General features: G+C 35.6%; 1 protein-coding gene across 2 annotated transcripts in view; it reads right to left on the bottom strand.

Annotated features, from left to right (window-relative positions):
- Atp6v1a (ATPase H+ transporting V1 subunit A) overlaps positions 1 to 15,153 on the bottom strand; it is a 54,191-nt gene extending 39,038 nt beyond the window's left edge. The window contains exon 1 of one of the 2 annotated variants that reach the window (XM_003469209.5): positions 14,982 to 15,153. The gene's annotated coding sequence lies outside the window, so the exon portion shown is untranslated. Of the gene's footprint in view, positions 1 to 14,603; positions 14,775 to 14,981 lie in introns of those variants that run through there. The other variant, XM_063224992.1, reaches the window with a different exon arrangement.

Here is a 15,153-nt window from a genome sequence, read left to right as displayed (position 1 = left end):
GGAACTATTTTCAAGATGATAATATGTAATATACTAACAGGTGATTTCTTACTGTTATGTTTTTTTTTGTTTGTTTGTTTTGTGTTTTTCTCTTTTTCCTCTTAAATAAAAAAAAAAAAAAAGAAATTACCTTTTTTGAAAGATAAAACTAGTAGCTTACAATCAAATACTTATTAATTGTACAAATGTATGGAATACAGTGATATATATATGTGTGTGTGTGTATATATATATATATATATATATATACATATGATGTATAATAAGCCAACCAGGGTAGTTAATGTCTATCTTCTTATCATCATACACAATTTAGCTTCATAAAGAAATCCTAATGTTTAATATTTTTATGCTTGGTCAGAAGTTAAAAAATAGATAAAATTACAGCTGATAACATTACTTTAGTATACTAACAGAGTACTATGAGCTAATGATCTTGTAAACCACTTTATTGTTCACTTCATTTAGTCTACTCAGCAACTCTAACAGGAAGGTTTATGTGGCAAGTTTATTTTACTATGTATACTTTGTTTAAACTTTGCAAAAGACTATCATGGTAAATCCAGTTCTGCCACCATGACTAGTTTGGAAATAAGCGTGTTTGACCAGCATAATTATTTTCACGAATAAGAGGTAAGGAAAAACATACGGTGTGGGTAACTTGTAACACCCAGCTGAACTGAATCAGTGTGGTGCTGGGTGTGGAGGACTGCTCCCAACAACATAAAAAGGAGAACTGAAGAGGAAGAGATGGTGCTGTTGGTTCTCCTGGAGAAGCTTACTGCACTAGCTTTCCTGATATGAAGTGGGCTGTTCTTGTCAGAGAGGCTTGGGACCTCATTGTTGCTGAGGATGGCTGTGGTACTTTTCAGGAGAGCTCTGGTCCTTACTCTGAGCATTGCTTCCTGGCTCCTGTGCACACTCCTCAGCCTGCTGGCACAAATCTTTATTCCACTGGCACAGACTTTCCAGCTTCCACGGCCGACTTTTGGGCTTTCCCAGTGCAGATCCATGAAGCCTTGCATGAGACACTGTCATGGGTTCTAGGTCTTCAGCTGGACTCATGCAGAACATTGCCATGAGATCCAGGCCCTTCAGTTGGATTCTTTGGGTATCTAGAGTGCAGGTACTCTTTTGCATTTTGACTCAGGGTGATTATTATAAAATAATTTTAACCCGGGTGTGGCGGCGCACTCCTGTAATCCCGGCACTTGGGAGGCTGAGGCAGGCAGATTGTGGCAAATTCAAGATCAGCCTGGGCTACAAAGTGAGGCCCAAGGACAGCCTGAACTGTACAGGGAGACCTTGTCTCAAAAAAAGCCAAAAGTAATAATTTTATGCATCCTAAAATTTTTTTCCTTGAAAATCCTGACTACAACATCTGGGAACTTCTGAGTATAATTTTCTTATTCTTTTAAAACACCACTATCCTTTAAGATTTGGTCATCTGCATGCTACACAGGAATGGTGGTAGCCATCCTGAGAAACCAATGTTGTTGGAAACACATAGTTATGGTAATTTGGGGTAGCATCCACAGTGAATAAAAAACAGCAGGGACAGGGCTTTTCTACTGTTCACTGACCCTATGTTAGAATAACAATGGATAATATGGAAACAAAGGGGAAAAGAAAAAAAATAACACAATATATTACTTAAGAGTCAGCAGAACACCAAGAACTGATTGTTCCTAAATTATCTGTTTTTTTGTTTTGCTCTTGTTTTGAAAGTCTCATGAGGCTGTTCTGACCAATACCATGTCCAGCCAAAAAATACAATTTATGAAGAGCATTTAGAGCGAGTGACGCAGGTCACTGATAGAGCTTTTGCCTAGCATGTGCAAGGTCTAAAGTGTGATCTCCAGTACCACAAAAATGGAAGCAAGGAAGCCAGGGAGGGAGGGAGAAGGCTTTGTTTTATGTATTTTATGAATGGCTCGTTTTATAACACAAATATAATTGACTGCTTAGCCAAACAAGGTAAAGTAGCAATGTAACTGCAAAATAAATGGCTGTGTCCAAAAGGAAAATCGGCATATTTGGAGCTAATAAGAATATTAATGAAAAGCACTGAGTACAGTAGCACATGCCTGTAACCCCAGCACTTTGGAGGTTGAGGCGGGTGGATCATGAGTTCAGGGTCAGTGTAGACTACACAGTAAATCCTGTTAAAAGAGGAGCTGAAGGGAGGGTAGGGGAGTGGGGGAAAAAGAATCAAGACATAAACAGTTACAGATTCCCAAGATGAATGTGCTCATTATGCATACTTAAAACGTATGAATAAACTTAATTTTAAAAAACTCTGTCAGAGAAAGGAGGGTAGATAATAATGAAAACAGATGCGATATAATTTTGCTACTATCAGAAATGGAATCATAGTGGAATTTTTCTAATTAATAGAATATTGATAATGAAGCTAGCTGAAACAACTACTGAGGGAGAAATTCCTCTTATTATTATTTCTCATAAAACTTGATAAACTGAAGCGTAAAAAGTTTTAGTGAACCTCAACATCACAAAAATAAAACAAGATAAAAACTAACACAGCCGGGGCTGGGGATTTAGCTCAGCGGCATAAGCGCCTGCCTTGCAAGCAAGCAGTCATGAGTTCGATCCCTGGTAACGATAAAAAGGAAAAAGACAAAAAAAAAAAAAAAAAAAAAAAACAAACTAACACAGCCAATATTAGCAATAAAGGTATTTGAGACTAATGTACATAAAAGATATACAAAAGAGTATCAACAATGTTGCTATAAAAATGTTGTTATATTTGTATTATAAAATAATGACTCTACTCTCCGATGCATTTATTTATTTGCAAATTATTTATCTCATGTGGGTGGAATACAAGAGAAAGAAAGGTTATAAACTGTAAGGGCACATTAACCCAATACTATTCTAACCAAATACTATTTAAGAGGAACCCAATACTATTTAAAAGGAACTGTCACCATAAATAGGTTTACCTCCAACTCACAAATTCATAACATCTCTGCAATGAAAATGTGACTTAAAGCATAAAGTAAGGATAAAAGAGGAACACATGCTGCCTACTGTGGGTTGAAAAATACTTTGCAGCCTGGATTGAAATACATACCCCATGTAAAAGTCCACAAAGATTTTCAATTCAGAGGACAAGAAATCTACATTTTGTTTAATGTTATGAATGCTAACCACTAAGTAAGTCTACAATGAACAGAGAAAGTCTAACTTAAAGTTATTCTGCCTAATATTTAAAATTTTACAATTATTAGCCCAAAAAGATTACATACATTGACACATATGGATAACTGACTTGACAAAAGTATAACGGAAATTCAGTGGAGAAAGTGTAACATCTTTTCAACAGAGAAGACATAAATACAGAAACAAAATAAAACTTTAATCCGTATCTCACAGTATACAAAAATAACCAAAAATGGATAGATCTACATGCCAAACCTATAAACCCTTTGAATTAAATAAATTTATTAGATACAACACTAAAGAAAAATCCATGAAAGAAGAAATTGATATATTAACTTCATGAAAACATAAAGCTTCACTTTCAAAAGACAGTGGTAGAACAAAAAACCAAGTTTCTGACTAGGGAGAAATACTTACAAATCGTTTATATCTAATAAAAGATCTATGTTCTAAAAATATAAATCACACTCAACAACAAAATAAACCCATTAAAATAGGCAGAAGTGTTGAACAGGTACTTCATCAAAGAGCTATACTACAACGACTACAATTCTAAGACATTGAAGTATTGCTAAGCATTTAAAACAACTAGAACTCTCGTATACTGTGGGCAGGAATGTGAAATGGCACAGCCACTTTTGAACAGTTTAACAGTTTCTTAAAAAGTTAAATAGACATTTACCACTCAAGTCATTCTAATCCTTGGTATTTACCCATGAGAAATCAAAGCTAATGTTCAAAGACTTCTATATGGATATTCAGTTGCTTTATTTATAATAGCTAAATGGAAGAAATGTAAACGATATACTCATGGACAGGTGAGTAGACAAACCAACTGTTACATACCTATAAATGCAATAATAACAATGAAAGGAATCCCTGATAACATATAACCTGAAAGAATCTCAAAATAACCCAAGTGAAAGGAAAACCAAAAAAAAAAAAATTGTTATATTTGTATTATAAAATAATGACTCTACTCTTTGATGCATTTATTTATTTGCAAATTATTTATCTCATGTGACAGAAAACAGACTTGTGGTGGTTGTTTACAGATGGGTTGCGGAAGGAACTAGACAGAGGCAAGAGAAAACTGCCTTTAGGAATAATAGCTATGTTCAATATGGATATATTGATTGTAGTGATGGTTTCATGGGTGCATATATACATATGTCAAAACTTTCCAGTCATACTTTTAAAATACATGCAAGGTCTCTCCCTTATACTTCAGTAACAGTAATTTTTTTAAAGTGCAACATATTGGCATCATGAGTCTTTTAAAGACACACTGTTTACACAACACATTTATTCTTGTTTTACTTGTCAACTACATAGAAAAGAACTACATGACCTATGAGAACCTGGTAAAACCTTTTAACCTTGAGAACATGATGAAGGAACAGGTGAACAGTTAACCAAACTGGTTTGTCTGTTATGAGTACAGGCGGATCCTGCTAAACTTGTGTGGGCACCTTCTTGTCCCATGAAGTTCAGTGAATCCTGGAAATTTCCACATGAATCCTGGGAATTTCCACATTTCCTTAATAGTTCAGAAACACAGAAGTCAGATGCACATCTACATACGTATTCTTCTGTATTTCCAGAATAGGGTTTAATAGCATATCAGGTTATAGTATCTTGGGTAAAGATTTAGAAAAATCTTAACTTACCTTCAAACACTTGTGGCATGAGACATAGGAGTTTGTGTTCTAAGACTCAAGTTAAGCTCTAGTATTTTAGATATCAAAGTTGATACGGTTCAATGGCTTATTTGGAGAATGGAGAGAGGGAAAGTTACATTCTGTGTTTCACACCACCCTCCTTTGAGAATTTGTTTACAATAAAAAAATTGTTACTGGAAGTCTGATTTATGTCTATTGATAGCTACCTCCTAATTCTCCTTAACATCAGAGTGTCTTTTGGAGGCTGATATCTTTTAAAACACACACACACACACACACACACACACACACACACACGCACACACCCTACACTGAACAATAGCAGGCATTATGAATCCACATTCAAATTCTGTAATGTACTAAGCTAAGATCTGAGCAGATTCTGTAGTTTTCAGTGTCTGCCTTGGGTCACACTGAACAATTAGGTGTCAGTTTTTTAGATTCATGATAAGAGATATGTTGTCCTTTCTTGAAACAAATAAAATAAAACACAGAACAGAAATGTGTTACACTTAAAATAATTTGTGGATTTTGTAAGTTATCTGAAAAAAAGCCTCTTACTGTCTAATTTTGCATTATCTAACACTGAGACTCATACATGGCTACAAAGCTCTTCTTCACAAGAAGGGATATAGTTATTCCTATATTTAGCTATTGATCACCCTCATAGTCATATTAATTGGCAGTGTTTATTTATGTGAAATTTCTTACACAATTGTTCTGGCAAGTAAAGTCAACAACTCCCACAATAGTTGTCAATTATAGTATTTCACTATTTCAATAATATATAAGATGTGATCTAAAAAAGTGTTTATAAGAGGCTGGGGATTTAGCTCAGCGGCATAAGTGCCTGCCTTGCAAGCGCACGGTCGTGAGTTCGATCCCCAGTACCAAAAAAAAAGTGTTTAAGACATACTGCCATTAATTTCCCTCAAAACAGACCTCCTTTTTTGAAGGCACTATCCTATCATTCTTGCCACTTTCTGAAGAAGTTTATAAGGCCTCTTTTGTCTTCAGTTGTGCTGTCATGATTGCCTGAATATTCTGAATGGATTCAAAAAGCTTAGCTTTCATGGTCATTTTAATTTTGAGGAAGACCAGAAGTCGCATGGTGTCTGACTCCTTCAGCGTATTTTAGATGAGGACATACTGTGTGATGGTTTTATGAGCCTGCTTTTCTGATGGATGTGCTCAGCAGAAGCATTCATCCCATTTTTTAATCACACATCATAAAGAGACTCACAAAAAAGGACTTCCAGAACTGCTTCAGCACAATAAGGTAAGCATTTGAAGCAAAGGGCAGTATTTTGATATGGATCAATGACAATGACTTACTTTAAGAACTCTCTTCCCCCAAAATTACTCAGGCACTCACTGTATTTTTTTATTAACCCTGATACAGTCACACTTCAATGGATAGAATTTCATTGTATAAATCATGTAAGAAACATTTCAAGTTGTAGGTAGAAGGTTACTTAAAATACTAAGGTCAGATATTTTTACCTTGCTATTTTTAACTGATCGGTAACTCATGTTATCATATGATAGATGATCACCCATAGTTCAGAAATGCTACACGTTAAAAGGATTCAGCTATTCAGTCTTCACTCAAACTAGATGAAGATAGCAGATGTTAGCAAATTACTAAGTACAAAGCTGAACTTCTGTGTATCACTAAATTGGAGAACAAGTTGTCAACAGATTCCAAACGTCAAAATACTTTGATCAAGCAATTTCATTTTCAGGAATTTACTGTGTGTGTACAAAATGTTCTATGAACAAACTACTCACTACCTACTTTTTTTTTCCCATGCAAAAGACTGGCATGTCCACTAGTATAGAGAGTAGCAGTAACACGTGGTAGCATGAGGAGCTGTAAGTCTGAAAGCATGAAGACAGCAACCTCTGGTAACAAGAGTCCCTGATTCTTCCCAGTTACTAGCTGTGTTACATTTCAGGACATTTAACCAGCCTTAAGATGCCTCAAAATTACTCTATTATCTTAAAAATAGCAACTATGTTATGAGGTTGTAGGAAGCTTTCCATGAATAAATACTACAAAGTACTAAGAAAAATGACAGAATCAGCAGTAAGCTTTTCATGTATGTTTCCTCTGACATGATACATTAGTACAAATGAATACTTAACTATCACTAAAAACTATCAGGAAACTTGAACTGTATCACTGTACAGACCTCCAAGTTAACACTGTAAAGCTAAAAAAGAGAGGCCCAAAATAGTAGAGGAGGTATTATTATTTGTAGATAATACATGAAAAGAAAAGAACAGTACGGGGACAGTAAGAAAAAGCTGAAATGTCTGAATGTAGTATATCATTTTTATCATATTTTCATATGTGCTCCTCATTCAACTTAATGTAACTGCCCCAAAATTACACCACTGGGAACTGGAAACTCCACAGTGGCTGGTGCTAGTATCTGTGACATTACCTCTTGCTTGTCTCTTTATGTGCTCCAAAATTATTTTTTTATTATTTTATAGTATATCTTATGTGACTTCAAAAGCAGTCTGTACAACATACAATAAAGAACATGTATGTAATTAATAACATTTATGCTTCCCTTTAATCAATTTAAAATAGGTTTTTACATGTGTTGCAAAGTAATGGCTCAGTTCATTTTCTTCTAGACAGATAAATGAAATCAGTTATATATATATTTTTTAAAAAAAAAAAATATATATATATATATATATATATAAAATATACTGAGGGGCTGGGGATTTAGCTCAGTGGCATAAGCGCCTGCCTTGCAAGTGCATGGTCGTGAGTTTGATCCCCGGGACCGAATTTAAAAAAAAAAAAAAAAAAAAAATATATATATATATATATATATATATATATCCCTTTCCCCTACTATTATATAGTAAATTACCTAATGCTGGGGTTTATTTCTGCTTTTTTTGGGGAGGGGGGTACCAGGAATCAAACTTATGACCTTGCGCTTGCCAGGCAGGGGCTTATGTACTGGCCTATCCCTGCTTTTTAAATTCTGCTGCTCTGGGGCTGGGGATTTAGCTCAGCGGCATAAGCACCTGCCTTGCAAGCAGGCGGTCGTGAGTTCGATCCCTGGTACCGATAAAAATGAAAAAGACAAAAAAAAAAAAAAAATTCTGCTGCTCTTATACACGTAAGCCTAAAAATGTAACTATACCTAAAAAATTAAATAGCATACAGTAAGTTAAAATGATTCATTTAAAGTATCAAGTAATTAAGAATTTCAACGCTTTAATTTTCCAAATGAATTTTTTGCAAATTCTAGAAATTATTAAACTCAAATAATAGATGGCATAAAACATTCTGAATCTTTAAAATCCAAGTCTAGAGCTGTTTACCTATACTGATGCATTTTCTTCCAACTTCTTCCATTCTGTATATATAATCACAACTACATACATACCTTTTCTTCCAATTTGACAGATATTTTCCAATTAGTCTTTCCACTTTACCTTTACTTTTTTTTAAAAAAAGTTAAGCTAAAAAATAAACCAAAACTTTAAAATTGGCTATTTTTCATGACTAAAATGACCTGGAACTATTCTGCATCATATCATACACCATTTTATTTTCAATGAAATGAGCTTAATTACTTTTCAGAAACAACATCAAATGATGTAGGCCTAATTTTTAAAAAGCTATCATCAAAAGAATAGTTTCTAGGGTTGGAGACATGGCTCAGCGGCATAGTGCCTGCCTGACAAGCACAAGGTTATGAGTTCAATTCCTAGTACCAAAAAAAAGAAAAGAAAAGAAAAACAGATTAATAGTTTCCAGAGATAAGATTAAGATCCAAAAGTAGTAAGTTAATCGTCATACCAAACATAATGGCAAAAAAGTGTAGGCAATAAGAATTTAAAACACAGGATACAAGAATTTAAATTTAAGGGCTGGGGATTTAGCTCAGTGGCGGATGCACCTATCTGGCAAGCCTGAGGTCATGAGTTTGATCCCTAGTTTAAAAAAAAAAAAATCAAGAGAAAGAATTCAAATTTAAAAATATTTGACATATCAGTTTCTTAAAATGGCTAATCATCATTGCAAAATGTAACAGAACTACAAAGAAAAAGATGATTTTATTCATAGAGCATTTGTAAAGATTATTTTAATAATTTTAGGCAAAACACTCAAATCTGTTTCTATGAAGACATACTTTCATTTCAGCTGTCTCTGAACACATACACGTTTACTACATATATTATACATATAGAAAACACATAAAACAGATTTCTTTTCATTTCACCATAGGGAAAAAAGAATAGCCAAATTTTACAATTCTCTATAGAAATTAACTAGAAAACATTCTATTTATAACAATATTATTAAAACATGAGTCCATTCATAATTACATTTCATTTATTACAATAGAGAATTGACATTAAGGAAAATATTCAATAATCGCTTAAAAAGCTTTCCTTAGAACAAATGAGTAACATCTTTAAAGATTAAAGTGAAATACAAAAGCATAAGAATACCTATTGTTTAATTTACTGATATCTTCTATTGCAAAACCACTAATCCTCATGAGTCACCCAATGAGGAAGAAAGAAGTTTCACTTTATGCCTTCACTCCTCCCTACATTCCTTTGCCTACTGCATATGAGAATAAAAATAAGGTATAAAAAACATCAAGTTTCTTGAAAAGTGAAATTAAAACTCTGCACTAACTCAAAAGTCCCTGCCCTAGAGTCTGTAAATTTTTAATATATTTCTACCATCCATTGGAGGAATACAAATTTACAAAACAGAAGAACTGTGTCATTTAACTGATCCCACATATTAATGACCACAAGCTTTGAAAAAAGCCTTAGAAAACATGAAATCAGGGGCCAAGGGATTAGCTTACTGGCACAAGCTGCCTACACAAGCGCAAGCACAAGGTTGTGAGTTCGATCCCAAGTTAAAAAAAACAAAACAAAACAAAACAAAACACGAAAATAAAGAAAACACTAAATCATTGCGATTAACAAGGGCCTTGTGTTGTTATTTGTCAGTACCTATGCATAAATCTATTTTGGAAACTTGGTTAGAAGCAAGCCCAGAGACTGTAGTCCTAGCTACCTGGAGGCTGAAGCAGGACATCTGGGGTTCAAAGCAAGTCTGGACAACACAGACTCTGTCTCAAAAATAAATAAATAAACAAACAAACCTTTGTTAGAAGTATTTATCTTCCTGTTTCATCATCTACCCCATAATGGCTTGATTTTTCCATACATAAAACCTAGTGCTCAAAAAGAAGCACTTGACAATTTTGCAGGCTATCTTAAATCTCCTTCAGAAGTTCACTATACATAAAATCAACGCAAGTATCAGTAAAGCTCCTAATAAACTTTTTCCATAATAAAAGTTTTATGAATGAAACAGAAACATTAAATCTGCTGTAAGACAGAATAGGTAAAACTCTTCAAGACATTGGTACAGGCTAAGACTTTACGAACAAAATCCCAACTGCACAGGAACTATCACAAAGAATCAACAACAGGGATCTCTTCTTATTAAAAAGCTTCTAAACAGTAAGAAAAACCAACAACCAATTGAAGAGACAACCCACAATATAAGAAAAAATGTTTCAAGTAATCCTCAAAGGATTACTATTGAAAACACATTAAGATTTTTAAAAAAGTTCTCAAATTTAAAGACCGAATCCAACCTCTCAGATAAAGAAATATAAACAGAAAATAAAAATATGAAAAAAATGTTCAACATCACTGGTCATTTGAGAGAAGCAAACTAAAATAACACGAGATTCCATCTCAGATGGAAAGAACCCTTTTCCATGGTTGGGCGGGAATGCAGACTGGTGCAGCCCCTGTGGAAATCAGTGTGGAGATTCCTCAATTAAACTAGGATAGGAGGTCCCATTTGACCTGGCTATTTCCGATGGATGTCTTCCCAGATGAATTAAAAACGTAATGCCACAGAGATATATGCACACCTATGTTTATAGTAGCACAATTTATAATAGCTAATCTTGGAAACAACCCAAACACTCATCAATTGAAGAACAGATTAAAAAAAAGATGTAGCATTTTTATGTTCTATTACTCAGCCATAAAGGATAAACTTGGGACTTTTGTAGGTAAATGGATGCAACTAGTGACCATACTCATGAGCAAAATATATCAGACTCTCATGTGTAAATATTATTCTGTCTCCCTAGTATGAGAAGCTGAAAGAAATAAATATATATGATAGTTAAGATAGTTATACTACTAATTTTTCTTAGCTTATTGAAAAGAAAGGTTTGTGCTAATATTGTTTGGACAATTAAATATCGGTATCTTGTACACTGAGTAACTAATTTAAAGATAACAACATGCAATGTATTAACCATTGTTACCCTCTAATATCTTACTTTGAATTTTACTTTTTTTCTCTTTAAAATAAAAAATATTTTACAAAATAAACACTGGACAATGTACATGATAATTTAATAGCACTTTTGGGACAAACTAAAACGAGAGGAAATTTAATATTGTTTGAATAAAGTATCCAGGGCCCACAGTTGGTAAGAGGAAGGGCTAAACCTAAACCCAGTGTTTTATGATTGGGAATCTATTTATGCAAAGTCTGGACTATCTGCTCTATATTCACTTTCCATTTAGTTTTGTAAATACTTTCAAATAAGTTATCTACTTTTTCTTCACTGATACTCACAATATGCTTGAGAGGAAGGTCTCTAAGTACTGAATCCCCACCGCCCAACTTTAGGAGCACGTAATAAGGTAGCAGTGATGAATGAAGATCTTTTGACAGTGGGGTGTAGTGCCAGGTCTATAATCTTTGCTACTACTGGGGAGGCTGAGGCAGGATTACAAATTCCAGTCCAGCTAAGGCAACTTAGTGAAACTCTTCCTTAAAAAAAAATTTTTTTAAAAAGGGTAGAGGATATACCTCAGTAGTAGAGGAGTTGTTTAGCATGTGCAAAGTCAGGATTCAATCCTCAGTAAAGCCTCCCCCCCCAAAAAAAATCCTGGATTTTAGTCTGGCAGCAGCTCATTTTTCTTCCCTTCCCCCTCAGGTCTGGATGACTACCATATCCACTGGTAAACATGTTCAGTGCATATGAAGTTTATGTCTATCCTTTTTTACTTTAAGTTTTTTATGACACTCGGTTTTTTTACTTTTATTTTTTTTTGGTACCACGATTGAACTTGTGACCTCATGCTTGCCAGGCCGGTACTTAGGGTGCTGAGCTAAATCCCTGGCCCTAGTTTATGTCTATTCTATTGATCATGACTTGGAAAGCTAGTACTGACTTAAAAAAAAAAAGTTAATATTTAGTGGAAAACCTTAGAAGGAGCTATGACCTACAAGTGCTAAAGTGGTTTAATCTTGTTTTATTGTTGAGTACTTATTTGATACCAGGTACTGCAGCATTCTTGAACAGAAGCTCCTTGGGACTCCCAGGGGCTTTACAGTTTATTAAGAAGCCTAGCAAACAGTGTGCTAGAAGTCAAAGGAAGAATAGAAAGCATTATATAATAGTCCTTAGGACTGAGTGTCCCTACAAAGAAACATTCTTGGATGTTTCAATAATGATAATCTATAAAGGGAGTGAGAACCAGACCTCAGAGTAAGATAACAAATGTTAAGGCCCTAACCAAAAACTAAAAAAAAAAATCAAAAGATCCTTTGTGTATTGTTGAAAGGTAGACTATGGCACAATTCCTCAAATAAATGTTAAGATTTCTACATTAACACTCAAAAAACTGATACAGCTAATCTCAGAAATGTCTTCCAAGCTGCGCATGGTGGCCCATGCTCGTAATTCCTGCACTTGGAAGACTGAGGTAGGAGGATCACCGTGAATTCAAGGCCAGTATGGACTACAAAGTGAATTTGTGTCTAAAAAAAAAAAAAAAAAAAGAAATATCTTACAGGTTTCAAGTCATTTCTGTATATTATACATGAATTGTGTGTATATTTAACCTCTTTTTTACATCCAACATCTGCAGCAATTCAGTTACAAATCCTGCTGCTAATCTTCCAAACTTCCATCAGTGGTCTAAGAACTGCTTTCTCGGTTCCCTAAAATTGGAAAAATTGTGAAGTAAAACTGCAGACTCATTCAACCTCTTTCTTACTGACGTTTGCCTGTCTAGTACTCAATACTTTTTAGCTGTGTTTTTATCCATTTTGGTGGGCCTGGATGGAACCGGTTTGGACTTTGAGAGCATTAGTGATTTGTCCTTGTCTGACAGGAGGTAACCTGGGCAAGGAAACAACACTTCTTGTTTTTTTCTTTCCTCTAGAGATCAGAAGATCCTCTCTGTGGAGAACAGTCATGGATAAAACTATAATACTGTATACTATATACCTGTAACAGGCCTGGCTGTTACTATCAATAGATGAGTGCCAGTATGGGTCACAAACACAAATTGGTAAAACTGCAAATCCACGAAAGACAATAGTGATCTTCTTTATCACTTCGGCAAACCAAGACTAAAGTTTTGTTTTCTTCTAAGGAGTATCAAGAGGCTAATTTTTCTACTTTGTTACACTGCTACTATCTTAGAGTTTTAACTTTCAAGCCTTAACAAAATGAGACTCATTTTTATAATTTGGAAGACACAGAAAAACAAGTCAGCCTCATTCGCTACTCAAAGATAATGATTCTATTTTCATTTTATCAGCCAGTTTTTTAGATTACTCAATTATACTGGCTAGAAAACTACAAGATTTAACTGAGACTATGATATTTCAAATTTAAAAATGTGTAATTTAAATTTTAAAAATCAAATTTCTATTTAAAAGAAACAACTCTGCAAGCTGGCATATTAAATTTAACCCCAGACTACAACACATTCTTTCCTACAGCACAATGTTTGGAGTCAAAACATTGGCTACACTGTTACCTATAAAAGGTGAGTACACTGGGCTGAGCAAAAACCTAGGCAAAACAATTTCTGTATTTTCACAAAATATTATTCTACAAAATCAGAAGAGGTCACCTAGAGTTTTACAAATGAAAAAAGCTAAGGAGGAATACAAGTGCTGCTTAACACAAATTTACCAGAAGGCTAGTCAAAAAATTATTGCCTTGGACCAGGGATTTAGCTCAGTGGCATAAAATCCTGCCTGGAAAGTGCAAGGTTGTCAGTTCGATTCCCGCTACAAATAGAGAGAGAGAGAGAGAGAGTGAGAGAGAGAGAGAGAGAGAGAATAATTGCCTAGGAATTTAGACGGATTTTAGGGAGGAATTGCAAAGAGGACCCAAAAGGCAGAAAATATGAAGTCAGCAGTATCCTGACTTAATGTTGCCTTTTAATTCGTGATCAAACGAACTTGGTTGAATTACATGTCCAGTCTAATCAGTGTCCCAAGAGTCGTTTCTTTTTCAGGAAACCCTGGTCCCTTTGCCATCACCTAGCCTGAACCTCTAGCAGATCACGACACAGGCAACACCCATCTTTCAACGCTCTCCCATTCAATCGAGGCTGTTGCATTATCAACGCTGTTTTGAAGACAGTACATTTTAATTTCTCCGACTATCTTTTCTGGAGAAGAAAATGTTAAAGCACTACTTCCTCTTCACATTCGAAGCATGTGAAGATCCACAGAATTTCTCTTATAAGGATGTCGGATAAAACCCCTAGGATTATTGAGAAAGCCCATTTGGAAAGAAGCTTTTCAGTGACCGCAGTGAGGGCTCTGTCAGTGACATTCCCTCTCAATCCAGTCTCACTGGAAACGCCTCTGCCTGCAGGGATTTTTCCTACCTTTCTGCTCACCCGAAGAGTGCCCTGGCCAAAGAATGAGCTTTCAGGACCGAGACCTAGGAGTTGCTGCAGACCTCAAGGAATGGCTGAAGCACTCCCACCACCTGGAGCTTCAAAGGCTCCAGGAGCTCAGCAGGGAACCATAATGGCCGCACTGACTCTCAACCTCGGGAAATACGGTCCTTTCAACTCCTACGTCCAGGGGCGACCACAGAAGGCTCGGGGGGCCAGGAGATCCGGAGACTTCAGCTCCTTGCCAGTGTGGGGTGACAGCGGAGAGGATGCCCCAAGCAGTGAAGGCCGCCATTCATCCTCTTCCCTTCTTTTTTTGCCTCCACCCCTTCTACCAACCCTCCCAGTCACAAGATCACCGCTCACCTGATGGGCTTGAAAGAGCAGAAACTGTTCCCACCACCGACCCCGACGCTCTGTCACCGTGGGAGGAGAAGTCTTCTGCTGCAGGGGGGCGGTTCTGACTAGACACGTGACCTCGAGCTCCGCCCCGCCTCCCCCATGGCGGCGCGCGGCGTCTAATGGACTTGAATGTTAG

The sequence above is a fragment of the Cavia porcellus genome, unplaced genomic scaffold (genome assembly GCF_034190915.1).
Source record: "Cavia porcellus strain 051 isolate PalLab524CR breed Dunkin Hartley unplaced genomic scaffold, mCavPor4.1 scaffold_15, whole genome shotgun sequence".
Lineage (NCBI taxonomy): Eukaryota > Metazoa > Chordata > Mammalia > Rodentia > Caviidae > Cavia > Cavia porcellus.
This window is presented reverse-complemented; position numbering and strand designations above follow the sequence as displayed.